This window comes from Lissotriton helveticus, chromosome 6, assembly GCF_964261635.1.
Source record: "Lissotriton helveticus chromosome 6, aLisHel1.1, whole genome shotgun sequence".
NCBI classification, from domain to species: domain Eukaryota; kingdom Metazoa; phylum Chordata; class Amphibia; order Caudata; family Salamandridae; genus Lissotriton; species Lissotriton helveticus.
Window position 1 is genome coordinate 94218292 of NC_136067.1, and position 10295 is coordinate 94228586.

Consider the following 10295-nt stretch of genomic DNA (forward strand, 5'->3'; position numbering starts at 1 on the left):
CAATAAGGTATACCATCTTTTTATGTTGTCTCCTACTTATCTCTTTGATATAAAATCCGTCCAGTCCAGGTGTATTAACTGAAACATCAAACCAGTCAACATTGTGGCCAAAATTTTGGTAAACATTGTAATGTCTACTTTTAAGAGACAGGGTGGCATGAGCTGCTTTCTCCTATATGATATACGGTCATTAAGACAAAATACTAAAGAAGTAGTTACTTACCTTCAGTAAAGCCTTATTTGGTAGAGATAGGATCTAGCTGCAGATTCCTTACTTTTGAATTCTACTCAGGCGCCAGACTTGATCCGGATTTTTTTTCCCTAAGCAGTACCTCTGCGTGTCAGAAGACGGCGTCCAGCAACTTCATAGCGACATCATCCACCGGATGTGACGCTGACAGAGTCCATAAAAGGTCCTTCCTGATGCGCGGACATCAGTTTGTTTCATGACTATTTACCGCGCCAAAAACATGGAGCCACTTATAGAAACTGCCTATGGAAACCGGGCCAAAAAAGAGAAAGATCTCTCTGTCAAGTAATGACGAAGTCATAAGGAAGATATCTCAGTCACCAAGAAAGGGCTATTTTAGGTAACAATAAACTAGTTCGCAGAACGGGGAGGATGGGAAGGTTGGTAAGGAATCTGCGGCTAGATCCTGTCTCTACCAGATAAGGCGTTACCGAAGGTAAGTAACTTGTTTATATGATTGACATTTAGCCGCAGATTGATTGCTTTTGATTTAGATACCCAAGCAAAACCATCCCCGGAGGGTCTGCAAACTGATCTAAATTAAAGACCCTGAAAAGATCTATCTGGTCTGTAATAAGATGGAAGAGACTAGATGCTCTGAGGAATGTAGGTGAAAAAGAGCAGACACTGTGGCAAGGAGCATAGGTAACAAAAGTCACAAAGACACTGAAAGCATGGAAATAGTATTAGCCATAGCAGAGGAACAAAAATGTGTTGGAGACAACCCTCAAAATAAACAGAATACCAGATCACTCCTATGGAGAGGTACAAAGTTCGTTCGTGACATGGAAAACTAAAGCCAACTGGCAATACCACTGAGCTATAGCCCGTTTACCCAGTAAAACCTGGTTGCAGCTAAACCTTTTCCTTAGAGAGACGAAGAAAAGGGAACTAAGAACCCATCCACAAAGGAGAGAGCATTAAGTAATGTTGTAACAAAACAACTACTGGTTGTCCTGAGAAAAAACTGCTGTAGCTACTGAAAACACCTCTGGAATTGTCAAGAATGTATAACTCACAGAGGAGGAAAAGAAAAACAATTGTATGTGCAACAACAGAAGCAAATATACATATATTTGCCATAGACAGAAGGCATTACCAGAATGGCGACAGAAAGAAATTTGAGGACCAATCCGAGTAATCAGCAGACCCTACTGAATAAGAGAAGGAAGAGTGTGGAAAACATCATACAATCCAGAAAGATAACGGCTGCCTATGCATTCAAAAATGCTAAACAACTAAATCAGCTACAATCCAGCCACTGGTAACATACCGTAAAAGAAGACACCAGGTATGAAAAAAGTGCTAAAATAAGAAATACAAGACCACAACATGGTCTAAGAAGATCCAGTTTAGCAGAGGCCAACACACGAAAGCTTAGAACGATTATCCAGCAGCAACAACTAATAGTAGGACATATCAGACAGGCTGGACCCGGCTGAAATATTGGACAACAGATGGAAGACACAGTTGTTAAGGGACAAAACCTCCCATGAAGTGGAAATCTGAAAATGAAATACCATGTAAGAAAATCCAGTACAACATAAGGAGTGGCAGTTCATACAACAGCAACAATTGCTGAGTCTAGGAAATAATGTCTCTTATACGATACAGGAGACACTAAAATTACAGGAAGGGGTAAGGCTAATCACACCTACAGTCTTTGGAATACCCATGTATATGGTGGAAAAAGACCCCTTATCTTCTGAAGGAAGTGAAACACAAGAGGGGAATATTTGCATGTGAAGAAAGTAAACCTAACAATAAAGTAGGAGCGGAATTACTAACCCAGAGGATTAGAAACAAGCATTTGCAATGCAATAGGTCTCGCATTTACCTGAGTTTAAGCTATTGACATTGTAAATGACAATGCCTTTTATTTATGTTTTAAAAACGAAAATAAAAATAAAAGGCATTGTCATTTACAATGTTAATAGCTCAAACTAGTGTAAATGAGACCTATTGCATTGCAAATGCTTGTTTCTGTCCTATCATGGCTCACAGGACCAAAAAGACAGCTCACACCCTTTCAAGCCAGCCCTTCTGGCGATGGCAGAGTTCCAGAGTGCCCGACAGTCCCCTCCATCACTGCCTCTCTGCAGTTTTAACTGGCTTCATATTACTGATACTTTCAGTGGGCTCCCAAGATGCATCCCTAAAAGGCCAGCAACATGTCCCAGTACTCCCAGACGTCTAATGATCTGTCACAATGCTCCTCTTTTTGTCTTACCGTATGAACTGTTATCCCAGCATTAAGAAATTTACAGAGCCTTCATTTCCTGCATATATAAACTGTGGCATGAAGAATAAACGCAAAACACTTTTCTTTTGTAGCGCCTGAAGCATTTAACCATTACTTATCTATCTGGCCATTGGCTTTTCGTTCAAAGGTTTTTTTTCCTGTAAGGATCAGTCCTCACCCACCCTCATGGAAAAAATGGAGGTGGGTCCCACTGAATGTGGCGTCATTTTTGCCAGGGGTTAGGAATCCATCTTCTACCTTTTTATTTTAACTTGTATTGATTTAAGTAGAACAATTATAATCATATGTTAATAATCTTAATAAGCGGAGAAATTAGTTTAAATTTATTTTTTCAGGATCGCTTGCTGTGGAAATGCGGATGTAAATAATCAATATTTTGAGATGGAACACGGTATTGTGTGAAAAATACATGAAAAAAATGTAAACGTTTTTGCTATGAGATGTTAGTATTAAGAAACAAACTTGAAATGCTCTATTGTAGTTTTTTTCACTTTTTAAATGTGAAAGAATGTACTCTACTTGCATCTGTCAGCGGGGTTTGTGGTCTGTCTGCATTTTCACTATGCACACCATTACAGGAGCACTCTGTGGTGGTGAGTGTCTCCTCCATTGTGTATCCTCTGATGACAGCTCCCCATGTTTGACATCAATGGGAACACTGAGGAAGAGGCGCTGTGGCTGCCCCTCCCCCAGGAGACAATGGTCGTCGCAGTGTGCACGAGGTGGCCTCCACGTCTTCACTGGGTGTGTCTGAGATGTGCACTTACACCGCCCGCCCTCAGCCCAGGCTGCGTTATCTCTGAGAGATGGGACTGCTTTGATCCGGGCTGAAGAGCAGGGGCGGGAACAGGGGACATGGAGAACGATGACAAGGGCAGTTTCTCAGATGAAGATCTGCCTCCGACAGCGGCCTGGCTGTGTCAACAGCTCCCTTTACGAGCTACTTGTCTCCATGCAGCAATTATCGCTGCATCTTTCCTCAAGCCCTGGAAAGGTTTCTAGCTGTTTCTCTCATGTTAGTCAGTTTGAAGCTTGCGTCTGGTTTAAGCTTAGCGGTGATTGTCTCTCTACTTCTCCAGCGTGCCTTCGGCCTAACTTTTAAGCAGCAGTGTTTCAGCATTACCTCCTCGTCTCCTTCCTCGTCCCATTCCGTACTATTTGAGTGTGTCTCTGACACATTCATCATCACTCCACTAGCATTTGAGCTATGCAGGGTCTTCTTAAAACAAGCGCTCGCAATCTGTTTTCACTCAGCTGCTTGTTTATATTTGCATCGCGCTTTCACTTTCACTTTGAGTGAAAGCGTGATGCAAAAGTAAACACCGTGCTGAATGAAAACAGAGGGCCCCCATAAAGATAAGAAATTGCTTTGCAACAGCCGCAAAGCAGACGAGCCAGTCCAGATGGGCCGTCTGAAAAGAGAGAAAGGGCAGCGACTACAAAACCCCATTTCCAATGGCAGGCCACTTTTTAGCATAAACGGTGACGCCAGCCAATGAAAAAGAGGGGCTGGGCTTCAAGTTCCCTTCAGAAATCTACTCTCTCACTATAGGTCTCGCCGAGCGAGCAGCGCATGAGATGCAATGCTAGGCGAGACCTAAAAACACTTCAGGTTGGCCTTGACAGCAAGGCCTAGGGGCTCTGAGTCAGTGCCTTTTGCCTGCAGGCTTTATACAGAGTGTTTGAGGGAGTGTACATTTGAAGTTCACATAGCTAACTGGATACACAAGGTATCTGCAACTAAAATGAAAAATGTAAGAGAGCCTTGGTCTACAGTGAGGGTCTACTTTGCTTCCTGCACCAAAGACCCTTTCTCCTCTCTGTTGTCACAAAACCTCCACTTAGGTTTCTCATTACTGCAATGTAGAGTGAGACTGATTCTCAGCCCTGACCTTGGAAGATGGAGTTGCCTCTGACTTTAAGCTGACCTTCACAGTAGAAGAAGTAAAGGAGGCGATATGATTCTGCCCGGGAAACAAGGGGCCTGGTCTGGATTTCATACCGATTGATTTGGTTAAATGCAATCCTGATACCTTTTTAATAATCTGGACAGCAGCAACATCCCGAGTTCCTGGAATATGTCCACCAAAGTACTCATCTTTGAAAAGGGTGACTGTGGAGAACCTAAATGCTACCACCCAGTTTCTATCTGTCAAAATAATTGGGAGAGTAATGTGCTCTTGGGCGAGCAGTAACAATGTTTTAGACCTACACTATATGGCTTTAGGCAGCGGCTGAAGTCAACGTCTAAACAGGCATTTAGTCTTAGGTAAGTATACCATAGCTAGACACTGTCCCTTGCACTTTGCCTTTATGGATCTATTAACAGCCTTTGAGTTAATCGTTCTAAGATGTGGATTTCTGTGTTAAACCTGGGCTTGGATCCATCTCTTGTTATTTTTCTGCATGCAATCCACGCCAACCTAAACTCCAGGATACGATATGCAAATTCCAGAGAGCTCACAGAATATTTCTCATTGTCAGAAGATATGCGCCAAGGTTGTGTGCTGGTCCCGCTCCTATTCATTCTGAATGCTAAGAATTTGACCTTGCACCACTGACATTCCTCACATTGCTAGCATCCCATTGCCGACGTTACTGTATGTTGACTACGTCATACTGATTGCGTGTACACCAAATGCACTGCAGTTATTAGTTACGACTTTTGTAAATTTTATGTCCAGTTTGGATCTAATTAACTTCAGCATATCATGGTTTGTGCAAGTTAAAAAAGAGAATCCCTGCATTTTTTCTGGGGTAAACACTCTGATAGTTGTTAGCAAATTTTCTTATCTGGGTATCTGTTTTGACTACTCTGGGTCGTGGTCATCTTAAACCTAGAATACCCGGCTCAAGTTTACTAGATCATTGGGCACTTTGCTAGCCATGCCATGCCCTCCTGGGTGGCTGGAACTTACCTCTTATTTTGAAGTGTATAACAACCAGTGCACAGCATCCCTGCCTATGGTTCTGGGGTGTGGGAATCCATGGATTGTGGCCTCTTAAGACAGTATCCCACCTACCTCTTCTATTTTACATAGGGAACTGTGCCATAGGTACCTGGAAGACGGGAGCTTTATGGCTCTCAGTGTTGTCTAACCCAGAGGCTGCCCTTAAGCTTGTTATCATCATGAACTGTTTAAACCTTGATAAGACTTCCAACATCTCATGGCTGGCGTACGTTTCAGGAGTCTGACATAGTCTTTTCAACTATTTTGCAATCCCTCTTTAATTTACCCTCAGGATAAGAACATTTCAAAGGCTCAGTTCCAAAGTACACGTATAAAGAGGAAAGATGTTGAAATGATGAAACCCGTTGTGGCTGAATTTTCTATTTTAAGATCAGATGGTCGTATGGCATTTTATCAGGGTCTGATTTTAGGTAAATGGGAAAGTTCGCTTTTATTTAGGTTCTGGGCTTGGTCTATTGTCTATTTAGTATGCTTTAGGTTGGGTTTTCAACATGGTGTACTGTAGGAAGCTGGCTCTGTATATACTATACCAAAGTGAGGTATAGTGTACACAGAGTCCAGTGGGTCCCCAAAGGAAGGCAGAGGTAAAGTTTGATAGCTCCTCACTCTCTATTTGTGGTAGTGTGGTCGAGCAGCAAGGCATTATCAGGGGATAGTGTTAAGCATTTGTTGCACACATTCAGTCAGCAAATGAATTCACACACTCAAAGACTGTACTTCAGACCAATTGTTTTGTACCAAAAATATATATTTTTTATTTTCTAGAACCAAACAAGCCTGGCACAGGTAAGTGATAAGTACTTTGCAGTAAATATACATTTGTAATACAGTTTGGATTCGTAATAGTAAATGCACTTTGTTTTGACCTACAGTATGGTTTCAGAGAAATGCAATACTTTGTAAATACAGTCCATAGACTTGAATGGGTTTTTCAGTAAAATACAGGCGTTACTTTTGAGATTTTTTTTTAGTCAAATACTTTATTGCGATAACTTAATATCATACAAAGACAATGGCAAATATATGAAACAAAAACAACACATACGTTAAAAACAGTTAAAAACAGTTTAAGAATAGCAGGTTAAAAAGACCAACAACAAATTAAAAAGACCAACATACACAGTATTACATTTTAACGTCAGCCTATCTAGTACAAAGTGCAAGGTGCTAAAGTGCAAAAGTGCTAAAGTGCGGTAAAAACTTAAGAAATATTAAAAATATGCTAAGGGGGTCCCCGGAAAAAAAATTAGGACTGGCAACTACTAACCCAGTTACGGTGCTTCTAAGAATGCTGACCCAAAAGGTCAACATTCTAGCTAAGATATTAATCTATACTGCAAAGGCAAGTAGACGCATTTTTAAGTCTGATATTCCTGCTTCTAATAGCTCTCACCAGGAAACTAGCCACGTAAAACATAATCCTGGGAGTTTGTAGCATTTGTAGATAAATAAGAGCAGGTCTAACTAAAATAAATCCTGCTTCCTTGAGTATAGGTACAAGAAACAATTTCCGGGCTTCATTATAATGGCTACAAAACATTATAAAGTGCATAGTACTTTGCTCAGAAAAATGGTCGCAAGAACAGGGAGGTGCCTTTTCTGGACTACTCCAGACGGGATAAAACCCCAAGCTAAAATGTATCAAATTAAATCGAAAACGAGTTAAAATGAACCTGTGGTAGGGATGGGTCACCATGTTAAGATAACTGTCAGGACCGTTGGGTATAGCCAGCAGTATACTGGCCCTGACACAGGGTTTCTTCAACTCAATTTCTTCCCTCTCCAAGGTTAGGAGCTCCTTCATTCCAGCTTTAATGTAAACTATATCTTTTGACGTTAGGGAATCAGTAGCAGTATAAAGTTCAGGCCTCCCCAGCTTCAAGAAATTTTCCTTAATGTACATCAACCACCTAATCCTATGTACATTATCTAGGTTCAAGCAGTCCCTCATTATGGTGTGATTAAGAGGAATTTCTGTGTTTAGCCACACCCTCAGCCAAGCAACTAAAGGTGCTATTCTAATCAGGTCTGAGATGTAGCCTTCCCCCAATTCCATGTGAACTGTATAGGCCGGTGTTGACTGGGGGACGCCCAAGACAGATCTAAAAAATTTGTTTTCCATTGTCTGTATGGGTTCCACTCCCCTATATCCCCACAATGAGCCACCATATGATGCAACTGAAATACATTTAGCCTTGTATATTTTACTGATAGCTGCAAATGGCCTACCCCCCAGTTTTTTAGAAAACCCATGGAGGGCAGCAGATGTCCTGGCCAACATGGATGCTCTGCTTGTAACATGAGGACCCCAGCTACCTTTGTCATCAAAGGTGAGCCCAAGGTAGGGAAAGGAGGAGACACGTGCGAGCTTTTCCTGCCCACAAAGAAAAGTTTTATGGAAGGGTCTCCTAGAGGCCCTGCCCATGAGCATAACCTGCGATTTTTTTGCATTTATTTTCAGGTCAAGTGAGCCCATAAAAACTTCAAAGGCATCCAGGAGTCGTTGAAGCCCCACCCCAGTGCGCGCAAGAAGAACAGCGTCATCCGCATAAAGGAGAACTGTTATCCCCTGCTCTCCTGCACGTGGAATGTCGCTAGTTACGCCCCTAAGGGCTGGCTCCAGCGCGTTCACATAAAGTGAAAATAACAGTGGTGCCAGAATACATCCCTGTCTTACTCCCTTTTCAGACGCAAAAACATCTGTGCACCTTCCATTCGTAGATACTCTAATTTTAGCAGTAAGGCCAGAGTGTAGGTCAGCTAGTAAATTAACTATGGATCTATCCAGACCCATATCGAGTAACTTTAACCAGAGCTTGGATCTATTGACCATATCAAACGCCGAGGAGAGGTCCATGAACCCAAGGTACATGGACCCGTCCTTGGCCCTGGTATATTTCTCGATCAAGAGGTGGAGATTAAGGCACTGATCCAGGGTACTTCTTTTGGATCTGAACCCATATTGCACATTACTTAAGATGTTGTTCTCGATGGCCCATTCATTCAATTTCACTAATATGACTCTCCCGAAGATCTTAACGGAAGAATCAATCAGTGAAATTGGTCTGTAACATGCAGGATCCTGCCTATTTCCTTTTTTAAAAACAGGAATAATTATTGATGTTTTCCATGACTTGGGAATATTATCACGGTTTAAGGCATTAAAGACCCTGCAGAGCAATCTTGACCAGAAGTTAGGGAAGCATTTAAAGGCATCAGCGGGGACGCCATCTGGTCCTGGTGCCTTTTTTTTAAAGTACTATCTATTGCAGATAATACTTCACCAACTTCAAAGTGCAAATGGTTCCCTAATGGAATAGTATTAACTTCCTGTTCCCTGGTATCAGCGTTATTATGAGCTGAATAGATGTCTCTAAAGTGCTTAATCCAACCCTCATCAGGGATATTAGTTTCTAAAGGGGAGTTATCCTCCCCTGTGAGTAAGGGTTGGTTGACAATCCTCCAGAATTCTCCACTATTTTTTAAAATGGCTGGATCAGTAAGTTGTGTCCAGGCTTCATCTTTAAGCTGTTTTTTCCTTATTGCAATGGCCTTTTTGTACAGTGCTCTACTATTGCTGATGAGGTCACGATCTTTTGGGACAGTTTTCAAAGCTTTAAGCAATGCAGAGTGTGCTTTTGAGCAACTGTGATCAAACCATCTTTTAAGAGGTTTCGGCTTAGGATTACCAGTCACAGAAAGCCTGCCATTTATCTTATTACAAATACTGCTAAATGCAAAGATCACTTCCCCATCATTAGAGTCGCTAGATAAACACACTCCTACCTCCTCCTCAGCCTCTAAAAGAACTTCTTGAATGAAGGGTTCTGGGATTATACTATCCCATTTTAGTTTCCTTCCCTGATCCTTAACTTTAAGCTTTTTGTCTCCATAACAAGGACCATGGTTTCGCCCTAAAAAATCAGACACTACGAGGTCCATGGAGACTGGGTTATGGTCACTAAAAGTGGAAACCACAGTTCTATACATTAAAACCTTGGATAAAAAACATGCTGAAATAAAAATATAATCAATAACAGAGTCATTGTCTGAGCCCTTAAAAGTAGGGGCTCTAATCCCCCCCTCCCCACAGCTGGATTCATATAGGTTCCATCTTGCGAGGAAGTTCTCTAAACAGCCCCCCTGTCTGTTGTGTTCAAGATGGACCAGTGCACAATTTGGAGGGGATTCTGAGTCATCGCAAACACACGTAAGTGAGCAAGGGTGTATATTAAAATCCCCCCAAAAAATTATTTCAAATGCATTAACATCTTCACTATAGACTGACAAAAAGTAATCCAATCTACCTAGACTATATGTTGTACAGTCGGCAGCGTTGGAATTATAAAAATTAATAAACAGAATATTAGGAGATTCCACGCGAGACAATTCAACAATTAGACATTGCTCAGATCCTGAGTCACATTTCTTAAGGCTACCTTTAATGTCTAGTTTGAAGAGGCTTAACAGTCCTCCCCTCGCTCTTCCTGCTGTGCTAGCCACAGCAGGGATACAAAAGTAACTGTAGCCATCAAGAGAGAAACGAGAATTTGTGTCCCACGTTTCCTGCAGAGCAATGATGTCATACCTAGTTATAAAAGCCAACCAGGTTGCATTACCTACTTTGGACTTTATACCGGCTATATTCCAAGTAAGCATACTGAATACAGACACACTATTCTCTATCTGACTAGAATATTCTGACAAGAGTCAGTCATTATGATCCAAAAAGGATAAGGGTGCAAATCGATTAGACAATAAGAGGGGTTGAGCAAAAGGATTCTGATGTGCTAGGGGAGCGGATTGATTT